This window comes from Vipera berus (genome assembly GCF_964194415.1).
Source record: "Vipera berus genome assembly, chromosome: 1".
Classification (NCBI taxonomy): Eukaryota; Metazoa; Chordata; class Lepidosauria; order Squamata; family Viperidae; genus Vipera; species Vipera berus.
In genome coordinates, this window is record NC_138202.1 from 292707923 (window position 1) to 292722497 (window position 14575).

Consider the following 14575-nt stretch of genomic DNA (forward strand, 5'->3'; position numbering starts at 1 on the left):
TTCCCTGGGGCATTTCAAATGGCTACTGATTTCACTGAGCTCAGATTAAAATGGAGGACTGAGCCATCTATCTTTCACAGATAAGTGAGACGAAACCTGTTTCTTTTCTTTATGATTAGGTACATGACTTTCTTTCATCGGAAGCCATGTTTTCTAAATAATAATCTTCTAGTGCTCATTCATATTTCCTCAGCGGTATTCTTCTTGCTGTCTTACCATGTGAATAACAAGACCAGCTACATTATTCTTTATTCTTTCCCTGAAAAGCAACAGGTGTCTTTGTTCTGCTGTATAATTTATTAATCTAAAAACCCCATGTGAATGTGTGTGTCTGTGTGCCTATAGATAGAGATAGTGATCAAGATAGAAAGAAAAAGACAGGGATAGAAATATTTCCTGTCTTGGTCTCTTGGTGGTGCTGATGATATATGGGAAAACATTGTAGCTTGTGTTTCACAGCCCAGGTGGACTTAGATTGATACAAACATGATTATTCAGATCTACAGTTAAGCAGTTGTGACATAGATGTGATAAGACTTTAGGTAGCGTGGACAATTTTTCTCATGATGAAAACATGATCAGCTATTTGACTTTTATTTTTTGTACCTTCCTCTTTTCATTTTATGTTGGTCTTAAACTGCATCATTTATGCCTTTACTTGTTTTAAAAGGGTCTTTTATGTGGCATATTCATAGTAGTACTATTATCTTTAAAAAAATCTTAGAGGAGATATGGGTGGATTGCTTACAACACTGGACTCCTCCTCCTCCTCCTCTTCTTCTTCTTCCTCCTCCTCCTCCTCTCTAAATTACAGAAAGATAAAATAAGTTATGGCAGCTGAAATCAGTGAAGAACAAGGTAATTCTGTCAAAATAACTCACTTCAAAATTTTATTTACCCAACTCAGTGTCTATATAGAGGATGGGTAGGTAGTTACTTGTGACCTTGAGTAGGAACCTAGCCAGCTTAAATGCAGATCTTTCATGTTATTGTAGCACTTAACTTCACAGAAGATTTTTCAGCTCACAAAAACAGAATATTGATTAATACTGAATGCCAGTTCTGGAATAATATTTTGAAATGCACTATCCTGTCTTGACCACTGAGACATTTGCATTTCTAGACACAGTGAAGAATGGGTTGAAAGACTGGGATTATATCTATGTTAGGATTAGGATATTCACAGGTTTTCATTTTAGAGGACAGGGGAGGGCTGCTCTTAACATTGTAGAACATTTTTTTAAAATGCTGGCATACACTTTATGAAAAGAAAAAGGATGGAAGAAATGGTGATAAATCTTACTGCCTTCTTTATCCCTGGATAAAATTTCATGGACTATTAGACCAAATTCTCAAACTATGGCATTGTTTGAAAATATCCTCAGAATTGTTTATCTTGTGCTTTTCAGATTCTATATACCTGAGGTTGTCCAGCTAGCAGTATTGTTGTAATAAATATTTGAACCAGTAATCAGTTTGTTAGAAAGCTAGCATTCTTTGATTCTGTTATTTATAATTTATTTATTTCAATTGATCCCTATTTTGGATTTTAGCATGTATAGCCATGGGCAGAGGCTCATCATACATATTGCAAAGAGCTAGTCTAGTATTAGACTGTGACTAGCAAAATTCAGCTTCAAAAATATCCACAACTATTAAAACACACTGGATGGCTTCAGACCAATTGCTATTTCTCATTACCTGAGAGGATTGTTCTGGAGCATGAACAGAAAACTCACTGCTGACTTGAACTTCTGGAGGAATGGAAACTGAATGAATGAATGAATATAAGTAAACTTTGTGCATTCATGATGCTGGCCAAGCTGGCTTTGTGCCTAAAGCAGGACTAGAACTCATGGTCCCCCAATCTACCAGTTCACCATTACACCAAACTACTGTAGCTCTATTTCTTTTTGTATTAGAATGCAGGTGACTTACAATAAAAGGGACAGTGGTGCCACAAATGCCAGAACTGTTATCTGTCTCCCTACAGCCTATAATATGGAGAAGAGAAAAAGATGGTCATTGGCCAGCACAATATAAAAAGCTGAATGGTCACAACAAAACAGCTACCTTTGTCTAGAAGCAGCCTCAAAGGAGATTAACACCTTGCTATTGAACTACTTCTTTCCTGGGCATTTCTCAAGATCCATTATGAGTCGACCAATGGCCTTGGGAAGAGCTTAGAAAGGTATGAATTACTGAATAAGTAATTGAGTGTAAACTGTAAGGTCAATTTAGTTCAGGTAGTGCTTCTACTTGATTTTATTTGACTTTCCCTCTATTTACATCATGGAACAACATCAGCTTGTCCATTTCATTTCTCAGGGTAAAGTATATTTAGAAAAGAAGTCTATATGGATAGTCACCTTTTAAGTATAAGTATATAAAATCTGTTTGTCCAGTTACAGGCTCAGGGACGAATCTTTTAATCAAGATAGTGCGAGATGGCAACTCAATTTTTTTAAAGTTTATTTGCAACTGTGGCATCTATCTGGAAGCTCAAGATCTTTCTCTTTGATGACTGGTACCTCTGTATTCTGAAGCAAGGAAGAAATGATTAAAAACCCTGACAAATTTGGCAGTCTTAGGAGATTGTAGACAATATCATATATTCAGTTATTATTATAGTCTAATTATGTTCGGCTTGAAAAGAGATAACTTCATCCTTAGATAACATGAATATTCAGTATAGTATATATAGATAATATTCATAGATAATGCAGGTAACAACATAAATCTCTAATTTAGATATACATGGATATTTAACATACAAAATGTATATCGATATTGGATAAAATACAGACAAGATGTATATCATATATAGCTGTCATATATTCAAAATGCACATAGATAAGAGATAGATAATATACCGAAGGCATGTAATAGTACGTTATTACATAGATAGTATGCATATCATTCACAGATAAGAGGGACAGATGCTTTCTTTCTATGCACATATGTCCTGAGTGCTCATTTGCCCATCTTATTTATCCTGATGTGAGGGTGACCTATGTACTAGTTCTGGAGAACGTCAACATGTAAACACATCCTCAGCCTACTCCCAGCCCATGGTGAAGGCAATCTCTCACTGGTCTTTTCTTGTTCCACTTCAAAAGTAATGTTTTTCAACTTCTACTTGCTACACTTCATTTGGTTGTGGACAATGCCTCTAATGGGCACATGTCCTATGGTGGGCATCTTCACTACTGTCACCTGGATGTTGCCCTCCACAGCCATTTCATCCTGGTTTGCTGGAATGGTGAACTTTTGTGTGTGTCTGTGTGTGTGTGTGGTGGTGGTGGTGGGGAAGTAACTAATCCACTACTGAAATATTGAAATAGTAGTCATTTCCTTTTCAATTTTCTTTTTAAATTGGTTTAACAGAGATTATCTAGGCCACAGGTCTGCAACCTGCGGCTCCAGAGCCGCATGCGGCTCTTTCAGCCGTCTCCTGCGGCTCCCAGTCCTCTGCCATGTGCAGTCCAAAAAAAAACACCTGGGACTAAAAACCAATCAATTCAAATATGCAGGGTAGGTGCATATCTCACCTTGGCTTCACTCTTCAGTCAAACCCTGTTCTGCGCATGTGCACATGTACACACATGTGCACACATTTTTTGCGGCTCCCAGTTTTTCCTTTTGTGAGGGAACCGGTTCCGAGTGGCTCTTTTACTGTTTCAGGTTGCTGACCCCTGATCTAGGCAAAGGAACAGAAAACTGGAGTGCCTAGTAAGGGTGAAGGGAAAGCTGTAGTAAAGACAAAGGGTTTGGAGGGAAGATTCCTCTCTGTCTCTGCACTCATGAAGGTGGGTCCAATAAAGGAACAATCAGACTCCAAACTTTTTCCTGACAACCATAAAGAAGAGAGAGAACAATTATCTCTCTGCCCCCTTTTTTCTCTCCCAGCACAGATATACTTCTTACTTCTCCCAGAGTAGAATCCAGTAATGTTTCTTCCCTCTTGTAGTTTCTTTGGACTGAACAAAGTCCTGGGGTAGAATTGACAAGAATTTGCTGGGTTTGTTTATCAGCTCAGTAGCAAGAAAGGTGAAAACAGTAATGTGTTATTTTCCCCACTAGTGGACTAGTGATATTCTGACCACAAACAGGCAACCTGTCCAACTGAAAAGGGGCTTGGATTAGATGGTTTGAGTAGGAGGGTAAAAAGTAGAAGAATGCAGTAATTGGGGGCTATTTTATCCACCATCTGGACAGAACAACTGGCCAACATTGCTGCTGAAGCTTGAAATTTGGACATTTCAAAACCAGCATGGGTTTGTTAAAAATAGATTATGCCAAACCAATCTTATTTCATTCTTTGACAAAATGGCTAAAATTAGTAAACCAGCAAAATGCTGTGGTCATAGTATACTTAGACTTCAGCAAGACATTCAACAAAGTAGATCACAATCTACTTCTTGGTAAACTAGAAAAATGTGGGATAGACAGATGGACTTGTTGGCTGACAAACTGTACTCAACAAGTCATCTTTAATGGTACTACATCTACATGGAGGGAAATAAGCAGTGAGGTACCACAAGGTTCTGTTTTAGGCTCAGTACTCTTCAATACCTTCATAAATGACTTAGATGAGGGAATTAAAGGGGAACTCCTCAAATTTGCAGATGAAACTAAGTTGGCAGGAATAGCCAATACCCAAGAAGACAAGCTCAGGATCCAAAAAGATCTTGACAGACTTGAACAATAGGCCCTATCCAACAAAATGAAATTTAATGTGGAGAAAAGCAAGATTTGACAAATAGGCAGGAAAAACCAAAGGTACAAGTACAGATTAGGCAAAACCTCGCTCAAAAACAATAACTTTGAGAGGGACCTTGGAATCCTAGTGGAAAATCACTTAAATATGACCCAGCAGTGTGCAGCAGCAGTCAAAAAAGCTAATATAATCCTTGGTTGTATAAAGAGAGGCATAGAATCAAAATCATGTAAAGTATTAAGTACCACTTTATAAAACCCTAGTAAGACCACATCTGGAATACTGCATCCAGCATTGGTCATCATATTACAAAAAAGATGTTGAGACTTTAGAAAAAGTGCAAAGAAGAGCAACTAAGATGATTAAAGGTCTGGAGAAAAAAACATATGAAGAACAGTTGCGGGGTTCGGGTTTGGCTAATCTAGAGAAAAGAAGAACTAGGGGGGACATAATAGCAGTATGGCAGTATTTAAGAGCTTGCCACAAAGAGGAGAGGGTCAACTTATTTTCCAAAGCTCCAGAGGGCAGGAAAAGAAACAATGGATGGAAACTAATCAAGGAGAGAAGCAACCAGGAATTAAAGAGAAATTTCCTAACAGTGGGAACAATTAACCAGTGGAACACCTTGCCATCAGAAGTTGTGGGTGCTTCATCACTAGAGGTTATAAGAAGAGAGTAGGCAGTCACTTCTATGAAATGCTATAGGGTCTCCTGCTTTCAAGAAGACCTTGAAAGTCCCTTCCAACTCTATTCTGATTCTGATTTTAAATTGTTCTCCTTTCCAGTATGGGAGACGAGCAGCTCAAAAGTGCAGTGCAAAAATACCTTGAATCCCTTTTTAGAAATTGATTCTGAAGCTGGGAACAGACAAGAATGAAATAATGCTATGCTACCCATCCATCTGCCATGATGTCTCTAGTACTAGTGCAATCCACTGAGGAGCCAGTATTCAACTATTGTCAAGGAGGCTCCCTTTGTCCTTGATTTATTGCATTCTAAGGCAACAGGAAGTTAATAAAATATAGGACATGAAAATTTGAAGTGGACTGTATATATTTTATTTTATTTTGATGTATTATTATTAAATAATACAAAAGTGTGGCTTTTGAATCTTTGAAGTGAGAAGAATACTGTCATGGCATGCAAATCATGCTGCTTGATCCAGCAAAACTGAGATGGTGCTAGGACTGCTCATTTGTGAGCTCATATTTGCTGTAAGTTGGTGCTAGTAGGGGCTTTGTATCTTGTACCCAGAAATCTAAACAACCTTCCCTTTTTCAGCAGTTTGTCAGTTCTTTATTACGATCAAGAGCTGTGGTGGCACCATGGTTAGAATGTTTAGAATGTTTTTGAATCTGCCCTCAAGAATTGCAGGGATTTTTTTTTCAGATTTAGTTCTCTATAGAGTTGAAGGACAATTATGTGATATGTCTACATTATTGGCATAAATAAATGTGGTTCTTTTTTGATAAGCACTGCCACTTTTGCTTAGAGGAGAGCAAGTTAGTCAAGGGGTAGCTTATGTTGGGTGAAATGAATATTGTCTACAAATTGTTCCCTCCAAATTAGTATCATGTTCTGTGTACAACTTTCTGGTTGGGCTGGACTTGGATCCCGATTTCTGCTTCATCTCTACAGAAACTATATTCAACCACCCAAGATTAAGGCATTTTTTTATATGCTCGTGAAATTTGGCTCTTTTGTGTTATTTTCCTGATGGCGTTCTTTCCTTTACATGGAGAAATGTTAAACTTAGACTTCCAGGATGAAGTATTATAGGCAAGGAGAACACTTGAGTAAATCACGCACAGCTTTTAATTCAGGTCAAGAGGTTTTTTTTTTTAAAGATTTGCTGTTAACCATTCTTTTAAAGTGTTTTATCACATTGCATTCATTATCAAGGCAAGATGCTACTGCATGGAGTGTTTGTTCTGCTTCATCTCTACCTGTACCACCTCTTCATGCTGACTAAGAAAATCCTTTTTTAATTATGCCATCACCCATAGTGACCATATAAGGCCTTTTCCTTTTTCTTGAAATGCCAAACAACCAGTAATAATAGTTCCACAAGCTGCATTATTGGCTGGGAGAGATTTACTTTCAGAACCATTTAAAATGTCACCCAAATAAAATTGAATATAAAAATTGTCAGCCCCATAGTTTAGCCTTTTTCAAAGGTTCATTGCACATTTGATCTACTTCCAGGTTGCTATTAAAGCTGCAGAAGAGGGTAGATATTACTCACAGCATGAGACCAAAAGTACATTGTCTCCGGCATGCTCTTCCAAAGCCTATGCTGTTTTATGTTTTGGAAGCTCACAGAGAAAATGTAGAGGTTCGGTCTTCAGCATCAAACCCAAAGGTACACTATCACTGTAAAAGAAAGTTCTGTTCAGCAAGATGCCTGACAATTATTGATCGACCCATTCTCTCTACATGTGTCTATTATACATTGTCCATTACACAGAATATTAACTTTCCAAGATAGTTAAAAGGTATTTTCTACCTTTGTACACAACATCTAGGATTATCTAGTAGACATTACATGTATTTAAAACTGGGCCAAATGTTCAATAAATTACATTTGTAAATTAATAATACTTTACTTATTACCAAAGCCACTGAGGAAAAAAAGGGTATTGTAAGAGTTTTATTAGAAAAATTATCACAATAGGTTAAAACTGCTCTTGAAAAACTGGCTAATTTTAGCTTATTTACATTTAGAATCAGATGATGCTATATATCCTATTTGCTTTCTATCAAGAAATGGATCATTTATAGGAGGAAAACACTGTTAGCGTTACAAAATCTGGGTGTACACTGAATAATATTTAAAAAATTATTTATGCAGTAGAAGATACATGACATTTCAGATATTCTCTCTTTCTCTTTCCCAGCCCCCCACATAACAACCAGTAACTGAATTTTCATCACCAGGAAACAGATACCAGGATTCATTCTTTTGAGGATTCATCAGACCTGGGCAACCAGATGTTACCATATAGAAGTCAAACTGTCGGCCAGGAATTGAATTCAGAAACATTTGCATTTAAATGAATTTATACAGTCCTTTAGCTTTTGGAGATATCTAAGGCCTGCTCAGTGGTTGGAAGGAAGGAAGCTCTCTCAATGGTAAAACAGTCCATCTTTCATGAGGTCCTTGATGCTCTTAATGCTTGATTCTTTTCTTGCAGATGTTTCATTATCAAACTAGGTAACATCATCAGTGCTAGAAGGAAGTGGGTTTGCTCTCATTTTGTATACTAATGTCTTGCCCTGTCAGTGTTAGTGGGGCTGGTCTTGGTGGTTCCTTTATTAGACTGTTGTCATCTGTTAGTTTGTTTGCATTGGTAGTTTCTTGATTGGGGTATAATTTACTTCTTGATTTTTGGTCTTGTGTTAATCTTGGTGTTAATTTGTGTTCATTTGGATACTCACTGTTTGTGAAAAACTCTTTGGAACTTTTTGTTTCCTTTTTGGCCTTTAGATTGTCGCTTTTGAGTGGTATGTAGAAGTTGTTTATTTCAATGTGCCTGTTGATGGCAATTTATCTCAGTGCCAGGCTTCCAGGAATTCCCTAGCATTTTTGGACTTGGCTTGGTCTAGAATGCTCAGTTTCCCAGCTGAAACTATGGTTAAGCCTGTCCATGTGTTGTGAAATTAAAAAAATTTCATCATGTCTTCTGATTTCTAGTTGGTGTTCATAGATGTGTTGTGCTAGTCTTCTGCCTGTTTGTCTTACATAATGACTGTTACAGACACTGTATATTGTAGATGACCCCTGGTTTTTTTCTTCTGGGGCTGCTGCATCTTTTGGTTTACTTAGGTTGTTATGGAAGGCTTTTATTGGTTTGTGTGTTATAATGAAGTAGTCCATCTTCCCCTATAGTCCCAAAGTAGAGAAATACAGATGTTGAATTATGTCATGACCTTGTTTATTGGATTAGTTGAATATGTAAATTAGAGAAAGGATGTATAGGCAGTACATTGTTGAAGGAAAAGTCTTCATCATGGTTCCATCCAAGCTGGGAATAAACAACATGGCAACTGCTTTAGAAAGAAGGTTGTAGTTTATTGAAGAGGAGAGCCAGACAGAAAAATGACTCTGGAGAAAAGAGAGAGCACATGTAGGGAGTGGGTTTTTATACCCTCTGGGGCTTTTGTTTGGAGTTGTTTCCTGTTCCTGTTTGAGGCTTTGTATTTCCTGTGTCATGTTTTCTGACCTGAGTCTGAGTGTGCCTTTTGGCACCTGTGGGTCAATCCTATTATGTCATGTCTTAGAGTTTGGGTGGGGTATGTAGATTTTAGGTGTCTTTGTCTTCTTACTCTTCTAGCTAGGGGCATCCAACCTGCCTGGATTTATATCTGCATTTGTACAGAACTGGTTTCTCATTGGAAGAGGGAGACTTGGAGCTACTAAGAAAACTGATCATGCTTTTCTGCCTCTTTAAGATCCTTTAAGGAAATATATTTTTCTGCCCTTTTAATATTTCCTTCTCTGGGGGGCTGACTTCTCACAACATCATTCAATGACCACTTGTTCAGTGATTATTTGAAGTTCATTGGTGCTGAACGAGGGGACTTACAACTGTTCCTCATTTTTTGACTATTGTAGTTTCCATGGCAACATGATTACCATTTGTGACCTTCAGTGCCGGCTTCCAATGAATAAAGTTACTGGGGAAGCTGGCAGAAGGTCACAGCTGGTAATAAATTATTGAGGCATATGGTGACCACAACAGATTTGCCTAACAATAGCAACTGTAATTGCTGCAATTATTGTCATAAGTCAGTACAGTCAAGTGATATTCTTTTTGACTATGTCACTTAGTGGTAGAGTTGCTGGTCCCAATTATTGTCATTAAACAAGGACTACTTATAAAAGAATTTTGCCATGGCTTCTAGTGGAAGCAAATTCGAATGCTATTTTTTCTTTCTCTATCTGCATGTCTTTGCAATTAAAAATGGAAAAGAACCATTCTGCTTTTCCCCATTGCACGACTGAGGAAATATTATTTGACAGCAATTATTTGTTACATACATGTCTTGACCTTATATTTTTTCTTATCACATATCTGCTTTGTCCTTACTTAGGCTTGGACAAAATTATGAGTTGCAGTGCATTAATAACCTTTGCTCCAAGATGTTTCACATCAATTTGTCAGTAAACTATACTCATCAAAATTACATCCACTTCAGTTTCCCTTAGCTTTACTTTTCTTCTTCTTCTTCTTCTTTTTTTAAGAAGAAAAGTCCCTTACATTTATGATGATATGTCAGGAATACCTCCTTGCTTTTAATGAAGGAATCTCTGGAGCAGGATACTGAGTCTGCTTTTGACATGAGTAGGAATGAGCCTCAGGAAAAAGAATGGCTATTATCCATATTATCCTGCTCTGCTCATTCCTGGTTGTCCATTGAGTAAGGATAAAGTAGCACTTCTTGATCATGAGAGATGGACAAGCCCCTGGCAAGCGCTGATCTGTAAGATATCACAATTTAGTATCTGTTTTGCCTTTAGGTATAAGTTTCAGAGTTGCTTTCATCAGCAGTTAGCTGGAGGCAAGTGGAGCTATTTTAATGAAATGGAGAATTCCTCCCTGTACCCTGACTTTTTAATTCTACAAGGAAGGCAAGATGAGTTTTTCCCTCTCTCTAATCATTTCACCAGTTTCCCTTCCATCAAAAATGGGCAGAAAAGTAGGCCTAGCTTCTAAATTGTGGATAAGAGCATTTAACAGAGCTAGGGTGTGAAATTATATTGCTTGTGACACTTAAAAAATTAGCTGAGACTTAAAATATACCATAACGTTACCACCATGCATCTTTTTCCACTGACCTACAAAGCCTAATTATTCTGTATTTTTTAAAAAAGAAAAAAAGGTTAATTAAAATCAGATTATATTGTCTTTCATCTCTCCCCAATCTGGTGCCCATTAAATGGTGGTGCCTACTAAGAGAAATGTCCTGATGGTTAGAACAATTAACCAGTGGAACAACTTGCCTCCAGAAGGTGTGAATGCTCCAACACTGGAAGTTTTAAAGAAGAGACTGGACAGCCATTTTTCTGAAAGGGTATTCTTATTCTTATTCTTATAAAATGTACTTTACTACTATCTCCCAATATATGCAGCCCACAATGGGCCCTCAATTATGTAGCTGTGATTGATGAGAATTGTAGTTCAAAACATGTAGACAAGATTGAAGGACGATAATCTATGGCTTCCAAAAATCTGACAACTTTTTTATTTAAAGCAATTTGAAATAAAATGATTTTTTTTGTTAGGAGTGGGGTTCAGCAAAGCAAAGCTAAGCAGTTTTATAATTATTCTTTTTTTAAAAAAATAAAAAATAAAGCCTACACCTCACTCTTCTCACTGTTATTAAAGGAGTTTAGATGTTTAGTTTTTTTAAAAAAATAGATAGATAAAATGCAAAGAAGAAATGACATGATCTACAAAGAGGCTCAGCTCCATATCACTCATGACTAGATTTAAGTATCACTCAGTATTCACATTCTATCAAAACCTAATCTTGTTCACATTTAACAGTGAACAAGGAGCACCTTTGAAGTATTTGGTGGTGTGTTTTTGCAGCTAGATCTAGTTAAAGATATTTTATTACATGAAGTGAGCAAGAAAATGGTGGTATTTCCCATTTCATTTACATAGCTATTGAATATTGTGTCACTGCTGCTAAAATGCATTTAGTGCTGTACCTGGAGAGAACAAATTGGCCTTGAAAGGGGGAGACAGGGCACATGGTGGTGTGGATGATGGCCAAACGACACACCTGGCTGGGCCTTTCAATGCCTCACCCTCCTTCCCTGCTCCCAGCAGTTACCCTCAGACCCTATGTCTCCTTCTCCATAATTCAGAATTTGACTCTGTTTCTGTCACTGCTTTTATTACAGAAAGAAAAGGAGATTATAAGTGGCTGAGGTCAAACTCTAAGTGTGCCATTCTTCCTTGCCTAGATAGTATAGCTGATGGATTATCACCCCAACTGCACAGCCTTTTACGTGCTGACGGAGAAGTGTGTTCATTCCTTCCAAGCATGGCTTAGAAAAATGAGAGAAAGGTTGCTCTTTAAATAAAATGCAGCTACAATTCTAGAGGGTGAGATTCACCTTTGAAAGAAAACTTTGTAGATGCACTTGCTGGAAAAAGATACTTTGATTTGCTTGGATGTCACATTACAGTATGTGCTTCAACTTCACAGCAACCTCTTAGTGCCATCAGAATCCAAGAGGTCTATGAATGACCAAGATGCAGACTTTACCTTGCTGGGGTCTATTATCAAGATGCTACTGAGGAAATTAGTACAATTAGAAACAACCCATTAGCTATAATGGTTCTTTGAACACTGCACTGCCTGGGGATCCCAATGGGGCACATTCACTCAAATTACTCCACATCTGTCCAGGAACAAGCTACCTGCATTATGAAATCAAACACTATGAATTGTTTAAGAAAACTTACAGAATATACTGCATTGTTTAAGCATTACAGAATGTCTGCTGCGCATGTGGCAGCACGATTTTTTCTGTAGTGCAACATATTTGTACTCATAGGCTGTGGGATATAATTAGCATACTTCTAAAAGCTCTGAGGAAATGGAAGACATTTTATGATCAACTATATATTGCCAGATTTAGGGTCTGATGTATCAACATATCAATGATAAAAGTAAATCTTTCTTCCTCTCCTTTCCTTTCCTTTCCTTTCCTTTCCTTTCCTTTCCTTTCCTTTCCTTTCCTTTCCTTTCCTTTCCTTTCCTTTCCTTTCCTTTCCTTTCCTTTCCTTTCCTTTCCTTTCCTTTCCTTTCCTTTCCTTTCCTTTCCTTTCCTTTCCTTTCCTTTCCTTTCCTTTTTCAGAAAACAAAAGTGGTAAGTTAGTTACTTCACTTTGACCAAGGTTCTACTCCAGGATTTTATAAAAGCACAACTTATTTTATTCTTAGACAATTGTAAATTGTATGTGTACATAATAATAAACATGCTAACTAAATATTGACAGTTAATATTTTGCCTAAGTATAGAGGGTAAAATGCTTACCTTTGTTGTGTGTAGTTGGTTTCTGGTGAAACCAACTACACACCATCAACCTCACATCTGTTGTTTGAATTAAATAACATTGAATAAGTTCATGATTACACCTTGCTGTCAGAATTTTCATAAACAGCTATTTCATTAGATTGAATGAATTGAATGAACCTTTATTGTCAAAGTACAACCATGTATACATTGAGATTGGTTGAGCCTCCCTTCGTGCCCCCCCAATCCAACTCACAGTGACAACAAACCCACCATCTTGTTACACCATGTGAGCTAGTTGCACAAACACACCAGCCTCACAAGTCAATCATACATAAAGTTATTTCCCATTCAAGAGCCTGACAGCCCATGGATAGAAGCTGTTCTTCAGCCTGTTAGTACAGCTGGCTATACTCTTGTAGGAGAGTAAAGAGGTACCGACCAGGGTGTGAGTCATCTCTGAGAACTTTCCTCACTCTTCCAAGGCAGCGAGCCCTGGTGATGTCATTCAGTGGTGTCAGGGAACAGCCCACAATGTTTTGTGGTGTAATATTTTCCTATCCATGGCTGTCAGGCCAGCATACCAAACCACAATACAGTGTGAGAGGACGCTCTCTATAGTAGACTGGTAAAAGAAGGTCATTAGCCATTGTTCTACCCTGTTCTTCCGCAAGACCCTGAGGAAGTGGAGTCTCTGTTGGGCCTTTCTGGCCACCTGGGTTGTATTGACTTTCCAGGTAAAATATTCACAGAGGTAGACTCATAGGAATTTAAAGGAGGAAACTCTTTCCACACAGGCCCCCCCAATGTAAAGTGGGGCGTGTTCCTCTCTTTTCTTCTGGAAGTCTAGCACCATCTCCAGTTTGAATTTGCTGTAGATGTTTAAATGTTTGCATGTTTTTAAACATTTTAAACATGCAAACATGGTCTGGGTAGGGCCAGGTATTGTGAAGTAGCTTGGAATACTTGTAAGAACCGTGGTGGCACATTGGTTAGAATGCAGTAATGCTGGCTAACTCACTGCTTGCTCCAGGAGTTCGATTCTGAGCCTCTCAAGATTGACTCAGTCTTCCATCCTTCTGAGGTCAATAAAATGAGGACCCAGATTGTTGGGGGCAATAGGCTGACTCTGTAAACCTCTTAGAGAAGGCTGAAAGCAGTATATAAGTCTAAGTGCTATTGCTATTGCTATTGTTATTATGCATACTGTCAAGCCCCAGGCTCGACAATCAGCTGGGTGGGGGGATATCTTCTAAGGCGGCCTGCCAACTGCCCGTTTCACCACCACTTGACCTGCCAGCCATGTGCTGCTCCGCCGCTCAGCTGGGAGGTTGGGATGCCGGAGCCGTCACTGCCAGCCGGCTGGGAGCCCCGCTGCTCAGCTGGGACGCTTGGACATCAGGCCCACCACCGGCAGGCTGCAAGAGACCCCAGCGGTCACCGGAGGAGCAGAGGTGGCGGCTGCATCCTCCTGGGGGTGCCAGTCAGCTGGAAATGCCAGCGCCTGTGCTACACAGTCGCTGAACAGCTGGTGGGCCTGGTGGGTGCTTCTAGAACCTCCAGGCTACTGGGAGGGCTTCTGCAGGCAGGCTCAGCATACTGGAGCTGAACCTCCCTCCCCCCCCCCCAAACCGGCTGCACTTCCAAATGAAAACAGGTGGCTTACTGGACAGCGAAGCTGACGGCAGGATGGAGAGCTGCGCAGACAACCAAAGGACAACCGAAGGCTGTGGCTGTTGTGATTCAGGGTCAGCCTGTGGGTTCGGCAGTTGGGTCAGACGATTCAGAAGAGGAGGAGGGGGGTGTTGGAGAGCCTGCAG